We start from the raw sequence: 10828 nt of genomic DNA on the forward strand, positions 1-10828 counted from the left end.
CCTCATTCACTATGGGTTTCTCTTGGGGGCACTTTTTATTTTATTTTTTAATATATTTTTATTTATTTCAGAGAGCAAGGGAGAGGGATAGAAAGATAGAAACATCAACAATGAGAGAGAATCATTGATCGGCTGCCTCCTGCACGCCTCCTCCTGGGGATTGAGCCCACAAACCAGGCATGTGCCCTTGACCAGAATCGAACCTGGGACCCTTCAGTCCACAGGCCGATGCTCTATCTACTGAGCCAAACCAGCTAGGGCTCTTGGGGGCACTTTTTAGATAAAACACTTGCTCATGAATCTGCTTGTCTCAGGGTCTGCTTCTGGGGAACTCAACCTAAGATGGGGAGAGAGTCATGCTCTGATTTACATTTTTAAAAGGTACCCTGGTTCCTGTGAAGAACAGGCTACAGGGTGGAAGCATGGAATAAGGAGACCAGTGAGGGGCCAGTAGTCTAGGTAAGGGATGAAGGAGGGGCAATGGCGATCGCAGGAAGAGCAGAGATTTAAGGTCTGTTTTGAAGATGGAACTGACCAGGTTTGCTTGGACAGACTGAAGGAAAGAAAGGAATCCAGAAGGTCTCCTAGATTAGATAAGGACACGTCGGGCTATTATGGATAGAAGTCCCCTCATTGGGTGGGAGGTGACTTCAAAGGCCATGTGCCCATTTGAAAATCCACCTGCAATGGCTGGATTTAGCAACCAAACAAAAGACAGGCGCTAGAGATGGCTACACAGGAGAACAAACATAAAAACACGGGAATGTACATAGTCTGGCAGGTGGCTTGCAGAAATCATTAAAGTAGCCCACGTTCCTTTGGAGTTACTGGGTAGTGTGTTTCTATTTCCTGCTCCTATAGCTCCCCACCCACTTGAATCCAGGCCATGCCTGGTGTTGTGAAATGTGCTGGGCCTTTCTCTAGGAGGAAAGTGGTGGCGTGAGAATCATGCTGACCTTCTTGGCTTGACTATCTCATGTTCTTGCTGACTGTTCACCTTTCTTTTAAAAAAACAAACATATGTTCAGCTGTTGTTGTTGTTAACATGTACTGAGTACTAACTAAGTGCTAGGCATACACACACGTGTCCCCAAAACATGTATCATACTTTAACAGCTGATAGATCAATTGGTGTTTCTTTGTTTTCAACCAGACTTAGGTTTGAACAGAGGAAATTCATCCTAAAATGCTACTGGAAGTTTGAAAATGCAGTTGAAGTACAGACACTGCCTTTATAATTATTCAAAGTGTGTATACATTTTGGGGACAATATATATTTAACCGTCACGACAACTCTTTGAGGTGGTGTTCTTTCATTCCCCTTCGGAACTGAAGCCATCATGGCTTAACCACTTGTCCAAAGTCAGGTAGCCTGAGAGTGGCTGAGCTGGGATTTGAACCGGAAGTCCCATACCAGACCCCAAGTTCTCCACCGGTATGATTAAACTGACTGGAGATAAGACAATGTTCCCGGGACAGCCTGAGCATTTCCTCTGCCTAGACAAAACTCCAGGCACTCCTGGCCTTGAGCCCTGGGGCAGTGGGCAGGTCCTCACGGTCTCTCGACAGACACGCCCACTGCCCTATGTTCCCACCCAATCCCAGCGTCCCAGTTCTTCAGGACACCCATCTAGCTCTGCTCTACAAAACAGGGCTCTAGGATCTCTTTCTTGGATTCCTAGTGAACAATCCAAGCTCTTGAAGAAGGCAGGCCCCTTTGTGGTTATGGAATTTCCGTAGGACCCCGAGGACACTTGATTAGGGCACATCAGATCCATTGCATCCATGTTCCCCAAAAGGAAAGTAGGTAACTGAGTTCCTACATTGACTGCAGGGAACTCACAGTTAATGTCTAGCATGTTGTCCAGGTGACACGTACCTAGAAGCCTGGATGTTCCCAATTCGCTGGAGACTTCAAGGGCCTTTTTAAATTTAAGAGGAGCTCCCCAAGGCCAGAAAAAATGCCTGCCACAGGTGAAAACAGCTGAATGTCCAATAGCATTTAACTATTAGTTACCTCACTAATACAACATTCCACATCACAAAACATTCTTGAAGGCGTTAAAAGAAAGAAATTTTGAATCACACTGGTTTCATAATATATTGTTTATAAAGTGAAAAAAGGTAACAATATTTTACACACTATGACGCCAGCTATATGAAAAAAAAGATACAGTGTATGCATAGCTAATAATGACTATATCAAAATAGTGAAATTAATTAATAGTGAAAAAACAATTTACTCTGAAGCCTATCTGCAAAGGCTACATACTGTGTGATTCCAACTATATGACATTCGGAAAAAGGCAAAACTCGGGAGCAGTTAAAAGATCAGTGCTTGCCAGGGGCTTGGGTGGAGGGAGGGAGGAAGGGAGGCAGATGTGAGGAATGAGTAGGTGGAGCACAGGTGATTTTTAGGGCAGTAAAACTATGTAATGATGGATGCAATGGTCTAAACCTACTGATGTACAGCACAGTGAGTGAGCCCTAAAGTAAACTATGGACTTTAGTTAATAATAGTGTATCAATATTGGCTCACTTGTAATAAATGTACCACACTATAGCAAGGTGTTAATGATAGGCGAAACTCTGTGTGTGTGTGTGTGTGTGTGTGTGTGTGTGTGTGTGTGTGTGAGGAGAGGGTGGTGAGAAAGTATATGAGAACTCTTTGTACTTTCTACTCAACTTTTTGGTAAACCTAAAACTGCTCTAAAAATGAAGTTTATTAATTTAAAAAATGATCATCTATATTTCAAACATGCAGAAAAATGCAGAGAATATGAACACATATTGATTCACCACATAAATTTATCTTAAGGGATTGCCATATTTGTTTTAGATCACTTTTTAAAGAACAATATATAGAAACCAATATCTTTAAACCCTCCCTAAATTTTGACCTCTTTCCTCTCTCCCCAGAGAAAATTCCTTCTATCCATTTTTCTATCTTTTTACACGTCTGATGACATTAACAGTATGTAATATTGTTTTTGACCTTTTACTTCTTAAAAATTGAATTATATTTCTGACTCTGCACATTACCTTTGTATTACTCTTATATTAAGAATTAGTATTTCTTGATACATTGCAGCTCTTGTTTATTCATTTCAAATGTGGTATAGTATTCCATATGCATATACCACAATAGAACATTTTAAAGTAATATTTTAGACTATATCGGTATGACATAAGGAAGTACTCCTAATGCTAAATGAGAAAAACAAGATATAAAATATTATTTATAGCATGGCATTAAAAATAAATACATACACACAAAATACTGTAATGACAAATACAACAAAGTTGAGGAGTGTCATTTTGGGGGAGACAGTTCATATTTACTTATTTCTTTGTCAGTTAAAGTTAACATTCAGTATTATATTAGTTTCAGGTGTACAACATAGTGATTAAATATTTATATGACTTACAAAATGACCACCCTGATAAGCCTAGTGTGAGACATAGCTATTACAATATAATTGACTACATTCCCTATGCTCTACTTTATACCCCTGTGACTGTCTTTACTGTTTGTTGTTGTGTTTTTAGAGTGTGAAGTGAGAGCGAGTTTATTAGTGAAGCAGTGAGACAGAAAGTGGCTACTCCACACACAGCAGTGGCTACTCCACGTGACTGTTCTTATAACTGGCAACACGTACTTCTTAATCCCTTCATCTTTTTTTATCCATGCCCCCACCCACCTCCTATCTGGCAATCATCAGTTTGTTCTCTGTATCTAGGAGTTCGTTTCTGTTTTGTTTGTTCATTTATTTTGTTTTTTTAGATTCCACATATAAGTGAAATCACATGGTATTTCTCTTTCTCTGTCTGACTTATTTCGCTTAGCATTAATACCCTCTAACAAGGCTATTTTTGGATTGTGGGATTATGAATAATTTTCCATATTTCCTAAACCTTGTACAGTGAATAAGTATTGATTTTCTAATTTTTTAAAAAGTAAGACTAAAAGCATGCAGTGTGACTGAAACAGGAGTTTGAACTGTATGTCCCACAAAATTATTAACTCCCTCCCTGCTCTGTTGGCAGAGCCCCTGGCGAAGCTGCCATCAGCCCTGCCTGTGTCACCCAGCCACCCCTCGGGGCAGCAGCTGGCCCTGCAGCTCCCTGTCCCCACAGCCGTACCTTCCTGGTCTCTGCGGCACATTTGGTTGTTGGTTTTTGATGCCTGACATCCGCAACGCAATTACGGGATTGGCTATAATTATGCCTGCAGTGGTATTATAGGACTGAATATAAATATACTTGCTACATGTGAGGAGAGTTTATTTCTGTTCACAGTTTACCATCTGGCTGCAGTACACCCGTTCCTCACGGAGAGGGTGAAGAGCACTGTCCCCGCTAGAGGTGAAACAGGAGTCAGATTGGAGGCTTTAAATAAGCAACTTCTGCACAGTCCTCTCAGCACCTGTGATGGGGCCACCCGGCCAGGAATCCCAGGAGAGAGGCAGCAGCCTGGAGCAGCTTTGTATCAGGTCTAGATTGTTCTCTCCCTGCCCCGAGCATGGAAGGAAGCTCAGCCAGGCCAGCCCAGACCTTCCTAAGTCATAGTACCCCTGTGAAGCCCCTCTCCTTGCAGAGGTACCTGTGTCGCCACCTTTTGCCTCAACTTCCCTCTCCAGCCCAAGTCCTACATGTCCACCCGCCTGCTAGGTCATTCCATCGGCCTGTGCTACGGTCACATCAACAACATCCAGAATTATTTCTTAGATGCCCAGACAAGGTATTTATTCTGACTTCTCTATTTCTCATAATGGTACTATCATGATCCTGTCATCTAGGGGATCATATTTTTTGTTGTGTTTTTTTTAATATCTCTTCATTGATTTCAGAGGGGAAGGGAGAGGGAGAGGGAGAGAGAGCGAGGGAGAGAGAAACATATGATGAGAGAGAATTATTGATGGGCTGCCTCCTACATGCCCCTTACCGGGAACCAAGCCTGAAACCTGGGCATGCGCCCTGACTAGGAATTGAACCATGACCTCTTGGTTCATAGGTTGATGCTCAACCACTGAGCCAGACCAGCTGGGCTACATGGTCTTGTTTTATTAAAAAAATCCTGCATGGTGAGAAATTTGGCAAAATGTAAATAGAATGTAAATAGAGATGATGAAAAAATTTTTTGCTTATCAATAGTTTCTAATTTTTTCACAATGATTAAATTTTGCTATTAGAATATTTAAGAGAAAATAAACTGAGTGGCACAAAAATGATAGGATATTAAAAACATCACTATTTTATGTTATACATGTGAGTTAATGACATAATACTTTTGTGACTTGCCATCTTGAAAGTTCACCATTACGTTCCTTGCTAATTACATCACCTGTTATAGAGGGTGGTTTAGAAACACAGAGGTTAGTGTTTGCTTATCAAACGGAAAGGCCTCACTTCTCACAAATGGTGGCTGCCCAGGCCTCTGCGTTACAGCCAACAAATCTTGGCTTTTTTTTTAACCAGCCTCTGGACACATGAAACCCTGGGTGAGGGCGTTCTCCTGGCCTGGCCTACGAAGCTTAGACCAGAATTGCCACAGAAGCATCGACACAATAGAATGTGATGTCGTGGGCATCCCAGGAGGAAATAACGCTAGATTGAAATGCATTTTTGCATCATTGATTTTCCCTGCTGATTGAGCCCTGTGTATCTCATTTGGCAGATCCGCTGCAAAGTGCATGAACTATTTGTGCCTCAGTAGTTGCCAATAGATGGATTTTGCTAGGATTGCGAATTGGCCATCTTGAACTGCAGCCTGCAGAAGCCACCTCTGGCTCAGCCTCCGGGTCACAACAACAGCCACCCCAGCCGCTGCCACCAGAAAAAGAGACTGGAGAGCCGTTCTCAGGCCTCAAAGACAACAGGGCCTTAAATCTTTTCTGCAACCAGGCAGGATAAAATATGGCCGTGTGAGGAAGCAAACAAGGGTCTCTCCTGCTCTTTCCTTTCTCTCTCATGTATCCTCCGTGGTATGTTCTTCCTCTTTCCCTCAAATCTCTCCCTCTCTCCCTTTTTCTCTCTTCCTGTCATCTTGGCCTCTTCTTCAAAAGCAAAAAAATAAGGATAACAGTTACAAAAAGGAAACATAAAATAAAGACTAGTTTATAAAACAGTGAATGGTGAACTACTTGCAATAAAATGATCAGAGAGAAAAGCAGAATGTAAAACTGACCATGCAATATGGCATTGCTTTTTAAAAGTATACAGAGAAGAAAGATGAAAAGGAGGAAAGCAAGCCAAGTGGGAATAGTGGTAGCTTTGGGCAATAGGAATATAGATGATTTTCATTTTTTTCCTTTTAAATGTTTTTGCATTTCAAAATGATCTAAAATGATTAGTAGCATACTTATCCTCAGGAAGTTTTTATAAAAATAAATACAGTAATAATACACCCATAAACAACTAAAGCAGCCTTTGCTCTTCATTCAGCAAGGTGCATTGGCCTCTGCCATTTAAAATAACAGGAACCTGACACAGACAATGGGGTGGTGGAGGGGTGGGGGCGAGCTGGAGGGGGAGAAGGGGGGGGAAGGGGACATATGTAATACTTTCAACAATCAAGATTTAAGCAAAAATAAATAAAAAAGCAGAAACCTAACTCAAGCCAGTCTGGCAGGTCCTCAAAAAGTTAAACTTAGAGTTACACATACCATATGACTTAGCAATTCCACTACTAGGTATATACCCAAGAGAACTGAAAACATATGTCCACATAAAACCTTGTACATGAATGTTTATAGCAGCATTATTCATAATAACCAAAAGTGGAAACACCCCAAATGAATACGAACTGAAGGGATCAACAGATTGTGGTAATACATACAGTGGAATGTTATTTAGTCATAAAAAGAATGCAATAGTGATACATACCACAACAAAGATGAACCTTGAAAACAGTATGCTAAGTAAAAGACCTAAAAAGCTGTATATGGTATGATTCCATTGATATGAGATGCCCAGAATAGGCAAATTTATAAAGACAGAAAGTATATTAGTGGTTGCCAGGCACTGGCAGGAGAGGAAGATAGGGGCTGACTGCCAATAGATATAGGGTTTGTGTGTGTGTGTGTTTGTTTGTTTTTTACGGTGATGAAGATGTTCTGGAATTAATTTCTAGTGATGGTTGCACAATCTTGTGAATATACTAAAAACCACTGGGTTGGACACTTTAAAAGAGTGACTATTCTGGCATGTGAAATATATCTCAGTTTTTTAAAAACAGTGTGTCTATCACACTGTCTTGTTGTTGCCTCTGTGTTTATTGGTCTCTCCCCCTAGATTGTGAGCCTCTAAGGTCCCGTCCTTGTTCCCTGGTTCTCCAGCTTTGGGTAGAGGACCTGAACAGAGCAGGTACATGAAGCCGGTTAACTCAGTGACTAGAGAGTCGCCTCCCCAAAGCCGAGGGCCCCCTGGCTGGCTCTGCTCCCACCCTCATGAACCATCTGGCTGCTGGCAGCCCTAGTCCAGGTATAGAACCACAGAGTGGAGCAGCCTGCAGTTTGAATACCAGTGGGTGGAATCACATTGTTTTAGACCATCGAGCCCTGTCCAGGTCACAGTGAGTTGAACAAAGGGGCTGCGGCGGACCCTTCAGGGGTCCTTACTTTCCTCCTGTTGGAGGGTTCACCATGAATAACCCTCCTTCTTTGCAGGTGGCAAGCTGGGCTGCAGCAGGTTCCAGAAACCTGGTTCTAACATGCGGTCTGGTTCTGCTCTATTTCTAATCACGGTCAAATGAAAAAGTCCTTGGTTCCCCTGGCCTAAGGGAGGAGATAGGTAACTGTCTACTTCTCTTTTGTACAAAGTCCAATCGCCCTCATTCCCTCGGCTGTGGGACACGACTCTCAGTTTATCTCCTTCTTACAGAAGAGCCAGATAAATAGGTAGGCTGTGCAAGCGCTGCTTAGGTCACCAGTTTGAAAAGGGCTCCAACCTCCCCAGAAATAGGACTTTCCCAGACCTCCTGTCACCGAGAGCCACGTGTGCCCGGCTGAGTGGCTTGGTGCAGCCAGTGGGGGAAGCAGGCAGTGAGATCCCTCAGGAGACGGCACAGTGGCCAGGGATGGGCACGAAACTGCCATTCATAGAAATGGGCCAAAGTAAGCGAAGCTTTAGGAGACAGGGCAGGACCGACTTGCTGAAGTAACGGAGAAGGGGCCGTCACTGATGGGCATTCCTGCCGCCTTCCTCCTGCCCTCTCCCCACACTGCGCTGGGCATCTCCTCCGGGTAAATGCTGGCAAACTGTGATGAACTGTGTCCCAGGGCACCCATGTGACTCCATTTGGCCCTGTGTAATGAGTTTCCTCAGTGAACTCTTCCAGTCACCTCCGACAAGCTTCCAGAATGTCAGTGATTCCCTTAATGCCATTGTTGTTGACTTTTTTAAACCTTGTTAAGGTTACATTCGTTTAGTGAGGCTAAGTTGCCCCATTTCTGAAGTTTTATTTTTTCTTCTTCAGGCCATTTAATGATCTATCTTCCTCCCCTGCCATCTCCCCGCCCCCCTCCCTTTTCTTCACCACCCTCTTTTTCCTCCCCTCTCTCTGCTTATTCCTTCTTCCTGGCTATTTTTTGCTAATCTTAAAAACGGTGTTTTTTTTTTTCAGGTAAACACTTCATTAACTAAATTACTTCAGAGTAGTAAGTCTTCTAAAGTAAACTCAGCATATTCTCATTGACGAATCCTCTGTCGACAGCTGCCTCCCCACCTCCTGTGCCCTCCCGAACCCCTGACCTAGGGCAGGCCATTCTATTAATACAGTAGAAGTGGATAGACTGTCCTGTACTTCTGGTTTCTCACAGAGGTTTACCCAGGTCAACATTTTAAATGTCTTATTTTGACTACTTCATAGCATAAAACAATCTCAAAGTCAAACCTTACACACTTGGTCAAATACAATGCAATTGTATAGAATTGGGATTCTATTATGTACACTTGTTTTTATCCAACTAACAACACAAGACACGTTGGAGCAAGTGTTTCTAGACTGATAAACAGGCCTGCGACTAGACTTTTGGGGTTACAGATTGATGTTCATTTTGGCCCTGCTTCCCAAGCACAGCGATCCCCACGGCCCCTCTCATTTCTGCCTGGCCCCGTACATTTCTCCTGACCAACCTCCACCCATCTCACCAAAGATCCCCAAAGCAGCACCCCCAGCATTGACCTCCAAAGAATATAGAATTCTTGGATCTGGCATTCCACGATGTTCAAATCAGTTTTTAAAAAATATATATTTTTTTATGATTTTAGATAGAGAGGAGGGAGAGGGCAAGAAACATCAATGTGAGAGAGAAGCATTGACCCAGCTGCCTCCTATACCCATCTTGACCAGAAATTGAACCTGGGCATGAGCCCTGACCAGGAATTGAACTGGTGACCTTTTGGTGCAAAGGATGAGCCACACCGGCCAGGGTTCAAATCAGTTCTGTGCCTTCAGTAACCTACACAGCACAAGGGATAGATTCGCTTTTTCTCCTGCTCCCTCTTAAATTCCTCACACTCATGGCCCACTTCCTCCTGCCTGTTTAAGATCCTGGCTTGTGTGCTCCACTCTCTTGCCTGATATTTTTATTTCTCTCCAGCAGCAGAAGGACTGCTGGGAATAATCTGATGCACATGAAGAGAAAATGAGGATTTACTAATAAGATTAAATTAAATTTAAGCAGACTTTTATCAGTGTGTGAAGCACACTGCTAAGCACTGTTTGAGATGAGCAGACACAAGCCAGGACCTCATGGAATTTACAATCTGGAGAGAGGATGAGGAATAAGACTACCCATATATATATGAGTTCCTGCCAAATAGGGTAAAGTCCATGAGAAAGGAATAAATGAAAGCAGGGGTGCTCACGTTTCCCTAGGGAGCCAGGACCATGTGATATAAGTGAATGGTTGGGATGGAGAGCGGAAAGCCCCGAGCTTTACTCGAGACTCAGTCACTGATAAACTGATAAGGCCTTAGTGTTTCTCCTTCCCAGGACAGGCCCTCATAATGTACAGGGCCCAGTGCAAAATGAGAACGCAGGGCCCCTTATTAAAAAATGAAGCATTTCAGGATGGTGAGAGCAGAGCATGGGACCCTTCTCAGCACAGGTTGCACATTCAGGGGCCTGGTCTTCCAGGGGCCTCTGCTAAGTCAGGGGTTACCTTTGGGAGGCACGGAGCCCAGCGTCACCAGTGCCCAGCACAGGCCTGCTACTCAGAGGAATCAGTGAATGACTGGAAATAAGAATGGATTAACATGATTACCTCTGATGATTTCTTGGGTTGCTTTCACGGTTAAAATGTTATTAGACCATGATTCTGAATAATTTCTGGAGGAGACATTTTAGATGAATCTTAAAGGATAGGATTTTTCTTTCTGTTTCCCCCTCTTCCCTTCCTTCCTGTTCTTCCTGTATTTTTCCATGTAGCTCACACTCTAATGATAATGTTAGACTTTACAGTGAGAAACGCAACAGTCACACAGACTGGGACCAGCAGAGGAGCTCACAGTTGAGGGATGACTTGAAGACTTTGGCCTCATTTAAGATTCCTTGAGGCAATTTCCCACGTACATCAGATGTCCAAGGGTAGAGTCTGGTTTTTCATTTTAAAATACAGAGGAGCAAAAGATACTCATAATCCCATTAGAACTATGAGACATAGTTCCAATGGGATTGCAGTATAAAACTAGTTTTCAACCTACTTTTTCATTCTATAATATATTATAAGCATCTTTATGTGTTAATAAGTGTCACTATGCTCCTTTGTTATGGCTGTTGGCATTGTGTCATATGGGTTGTATCATAATTTTTCTTATCCAATCC

The sequence above is a fragment of the Myotis lucifugus genome, unplaced genomic scaffold (genome assembly GCF_000147115.1).
Source record: "Myotis lucifugus unplaced genomic scaffold, Myoluc2.0 scaffold_66, whole genome shotgun sequence".
NCBI classification, from domain to species: Eukaryota; Metazoa; Chordata; class Mammalia; order Chiroptera; family Vespertilionidae; genus Myotis; species Myotis lucifugus.